The sequence below is a fragment of the Triticum urartu genome, chromosome 1A, assembly GCF_056163025.1.
Source record: "Triticum urartu cultivar PI428250 chromosome 1A, HENAU_Tu73, whole genome shotgun sequence".
Classification (NCBI taxonomy): Eukaryota; Viridiplantae; Streptophyta; class Magnoliopsida; order Poales; family Poaceae; genus Triticum; species Triticum urartu.
In genome coordinates, this window is record NC_141873.1 from 131,232,853 (window position 1) to 131,237,655 (window position 4,803).

The following is a 4,803-nucleotide window of genomic DNA, read 5'->3' on the forward strand; positions in this document are numbered from 1 at the left end:
TGAGGAAGGTGGCCACCGGAGAGGGATTCCCCCTCTGGCAGGGTGCCGGAACGGGTCTGGATTGGCTTTCGGTGGCTACAGAGGCTTCTGGCGGCGGAACTCCCGATCTATTGTGCTCCCCAGTAGTTTTAGGGTATATGGAGATATATAGGTGGAAGAAGTACTTCAGGGGGGCCACGAGGGGCCCACGAGGGTGGAGGGCGCGCCCAGGGGGGTGGGCGCGCCCCCCTACCTCGTGGCTTCCTCGCGCCTCCCTTGACGTGGACTCCAAGTCTCCCGGGTTGCTTTCCTTCCAAAAATAAGTTCCGTGAAGTTTTAGGTCAATTGGACTCTGTTTGATTTTCCTTTTCTTCGAAACCCTAAAATAGGCAAAAAAACATAAACTGGCAATGGGCTTTGGGTTAATAGTTTAGTCCCAAAAATAATATAAAACTGTATAATAAAGCCCATAAACATCCAAAACAGAAGATAATATAGCATGGAGCAATCAAAAATTATAGATATGTTGGATATGTATCAGGGCGGCCGTCGTATTCGACATGTAGATCTGTTTCACACAATGGGAGGCCGGCTGATCAAGACCAAAATCAAGACTAGGGCAAGTATCACAGAAAGAGAATTGGCAAACTTACCGCAGGCGGCGGGTCGACGCGAGAATATGGCCGCTTGCCGAAACTCCAAGACCCCTCCAGCCTGAGGCCGGAGATCTCGTTCACCAAGTTCGCAACTTCGGCGGCCGGTGCCTCCTTGGTTCTCAGCAGGCACGGGTCGCGGTGTCCGCTCATCGGGCTGATCAGGTGCGGCCGGCTTTGGAGCGGGAGAACTCGGCGGACGACGAAGACGACCAGCAAGTCAGACGCCCTGAGGCCTTCGGTGTTGATCAGCTCCCGGAGCCGTTGGATGGCGGCGGCGGCGTCTGCCGACACCGGCTTCGGTTTGTAGCCCCAGCTAGCCCGGGGCTCGGCAGGCGGGCCGGCTTCGTAAGCTGGCAGGTTGAGGAAGTCGGCCGCCGGGTCTACGTTCTCCACGTAGAAGTAGGATTGCTGCCACATCTTGACCGACTGCGGCAGCTTGATGATGGGGAAGGCCTTTTGCGGTGACGGTCATCGAACTGCAACGAAGGCATCGCACTAGGCAGCCACCTCCCGGACGGAGGTGCCCAGTTTGGTGTAGAAGAAGGCTCCCCATAGCTCGATGGTGGGGAGAACGCCGAGCTATCCTTCGCACATCGTGATGAAGGCGGCCAGGAGCATCACGGTGTTGGGCGTGATGTGATGAGGCTGGAGGTGGTAGAATTCGAGGAATGAGCGAAGGAAGTCGCTCGCCGGTAAGCCAAAGCCCCGAATGAAGTGCGAGCGGAAGACGACCTGCTCGCCCTCACCCAGCGCCGGCGAGATCTCTCCCTCCGGCGGCACGCGCGCCTTCACGTGGCTTGCGCCGGGGAGACGCCGCGTCTCGCGGAGGAAGGTTATGTGATCCTCGTTGACGTTGGATCCGTCCCAGTCTCCTGCTCGCTCGCGCGCCATGGAGAGCTCGACAATGGAAGGCGCGGCGAGGAAGCTGAGAGTGGGGCGGAACAAGGAGGCTCAGGCGAACGGGCTCGACGGAGACGAACTACAGCAGCACTCCGGCGTAGCTCGGGGGGCGCTGCGGCGAAAGGAAGAAGAAGGAGGCAATGGCGGGGAGGAGGGGCGCACGTGCTCCGCCGCTCTTTCTCCGCCCCTACTTATAGCCTGCGGGCTATGAAGCCGAGGGGCGGGCGTGGGATCGTGGGATTAACTATGCCCACGATCCCACGTCCCCACCTTTATCGCGCAAAATTACTGCGCACAGTAACTCCACGGGCGAACGAAATTGCCCACCTCGGCCGCAGCGGATCTGCTTGCGTGCCGAGGCCCGGCGGTGGTGCGCCCGGCGTACTGGGGCGTCCCATCGCGCGCGTGGGCTCACAGGCTGGCCCGCCCGGCTGGCACCACGCGGCGTGCCCACGACAGGTGGCTGATCGAGAGGCTTAGCCAGCACGCCACCTGGTTCCCGCCGATGCATTCGAAATTCCAGGAAGATCCGACTGGACGTATCCGACTCCGGGAGTCGGACGAGGTTTATTTCAGAGCACCCGGAGGAGGAAACTGTTGAGGCTCCTTGGCACATCAACCGCGGCGCCTCACCAGCTTCGGGGACTATTGTCGGAGTAATGGGCCACGGGTAGCCTAACCCGAGTCTCGGAATCTTTCAAGACATCGGGCCGGCTGCGCCCCTCAAGACGTCTAGATGAAGTGCCGCCTTATGGAATGCGGCTCCAAGACAGGCCGACCCCTGGTAGGCCGGCTTAGGAAGGCGGCGCCAAGACAGGCCGACCCCTGGTAGGCGGCCTCCAAAGAGGTCGGCTCCCAATAGTCGGCCCACGGTGCCCTCAAAGTCTGCACCCCCATTAAAGAAGACAGGACAGGGTGAGGCAACAATGCAGCCCATCCCCCCCCCCCCCCCCCAAATCCGGGGCTGGGCGTGGCCACAGTGCCTCGTACCTGCGGAGATCTCCGCTCGGCGCGGCACTGTTGCCACTTCGCCCTTAACGTCACTCCTGACAGGCAAAGCCCTGCTCCCACGACCGCCTGTCGGTATGGCCCAAGGACGGCGGGCCCTACCGGTCAGCGAGAGCCCGGAAGACAGCGGGAGCCACACCAATCGGACCCGAGGGAGGCCGGCTCCCAGCAGTCGGCCCGGTCCTTCCTCCGGGGCCCACGCACCATTAACCAGATAAGATGCAGAGTGGCTATAGTGATCTCCCGCCAGGCGGCAGGACTGTAGCCACGCCTCCCCGACCAAGCACGCGTCATTAGCAACACGACTATAGTAATCCGTAGCCGGCAGGACCCGCGAGCGGCGGAGACGGCCTGTCGGCTCCGTACCAGACCAGCCGGCGAGCCGGACCGCGTCGAGTTTATATCGCTGCCACAATTAATGGTTCAAATTTGGTTTTTGCCGCAAGTTGCTGCTATACGCTCCAGTTGTAGCTACGAGTCTACGACCCGGAATTGGAGATCTACATAAACTCAAAGTATGCCGTTGACCCGCTTGGGCTAGTGTCCAGCTTGCCGTTGCTTCTGCCTACTGTCGCCACGATTGAGACGACCATCCGTGTCTCCAACCTGCCGGCCTGCGATCCTCCGAGTCACTACGACCGCGGTCCCCGTTGAGCCGCCGAGCCCGTTCGCCTCTGGAACGGCCGCCCGCTACGGCACCCCTGCAAGCGGCACGACGGGTCGCCGGTTTCCACTTCCCTTACCTCCGCCTCGTGCCTTAAGGTCGCCGCGGCTGCAACTCGCCTCTGCCGACCCCGACGTTTCTCCAGACCCGGACCGGCTCCGTGACCCTCCTTAAACGGCCGTGAGCCGCCGGATGCTGCCGTGGGGTTTGCGGCCTCCGCCTGGCTCTAAGTCGCCAACAGCTGCAGAAGTCGCCGCAAGTCGAGTTGCCTCGGCCATCGTTTGCCTTGTGCTACAGCGAGTCTCCCCACGAGCCTCGAGCTGCCCCAATCCACCCGCCGGCTTACGCTCTGCGGTGAGCCGCCTCGCTGGGGACGCCTCCCTCCGTCCGCAGCCGCCGCGGTACCGCCCTAAGCCCCCGATTTGCTGTATCCTTCACTGGCGTTGCCTCCGAGCTGCCGCTGTGAGCGGCGCCCTTAACTGCAGTGAGTCACCGCCCGCCTTAACTGCAGTAGGAGACCCGCCGGTCGCGCTCCAGTCACCTCCGCTTCTGCTACGGTCAAGTCGGCCATGCCTCTGCTCCGAGTCGCCTCTGAGCGACCTCTTCTTTGAGCAATCGTGGCTCCCCTCGCCATGGCATCACCTCGAAACTGCCATCGCCAAACCACCTCTGCGGAACTGCTTCGTCTCCTGGAGCTGCTGCTGTCGCACGCCGTGCCTCCTGGAGCCACGGATAGCGCGTCGCGCCTCCAGAAGCGCCGCTGACTTCATCGCCATCAGCTCGAGGCTGCCTTACCTCGTTTCGTCGTTGAGCCGCCGCACTGGCTGTGTTCGTCTCCTCCGGAGCAAGCGATTTCCCTGAGCCCCTATACCTCAACGGAAAGCCGTCGTCTGCCTCGGACCGCTGCACGCCCGCGTATCAAGCCGTCTCCGCCGTGGCCGGTCTTGAGCGGCCAACACTCCTTCTGCAAACGCCGGCGTCCACACCTCAAGCCGTCGCTCCTTTTAATAGGATATTTTCCCCTGGCCTTTGAGCAGCCCCGAGTCGCTGCTTGAGCTTGCCGGAGTCGCCGCCCACCTCACCTCTCCGGAGTCCTCCCCGCATTGGTTTCAACCCGCCGGGTTACCGCTTGCCGCTACTCTGCCCTCCTGCGGTTTCCTTCGCGCGGCTATGCTGGCTCCGCGTCGAAGTCGCCGTCGCCGCCTCTCCACCATTACAGCGGTAACCCGCCGCTCCAGGGGCCTCGACCCGGCTGCCCCGTCGCATCCACAGCCTCACTATGACGAGCCTCCGTCATGGCTCGTATCAATCCACTTCCACGGTGTTTGCCTCGATGAGCCGCCGAGCTCCGCCGTGGCTCTGTTTTCGCCCGCTCGCCAAACCTACAATGGTGACCGTGCTGCTTTACCCCCTATCGCCACCAGGGTCCGCCTTCATGGTTTGGCTGTAACCCGCCTCGCCTAGGTCAAGCCGCCGGTTAAGTCGCCTACGCCAAGACTGCCTCTGCGCTCCGTTGCTGGATCGCCCTGAGGCCCGCACATCTCGTTTCCCACGGTCTCCATCGAGCCGGCCTCTGATATGCCACGAGCCGCCTGC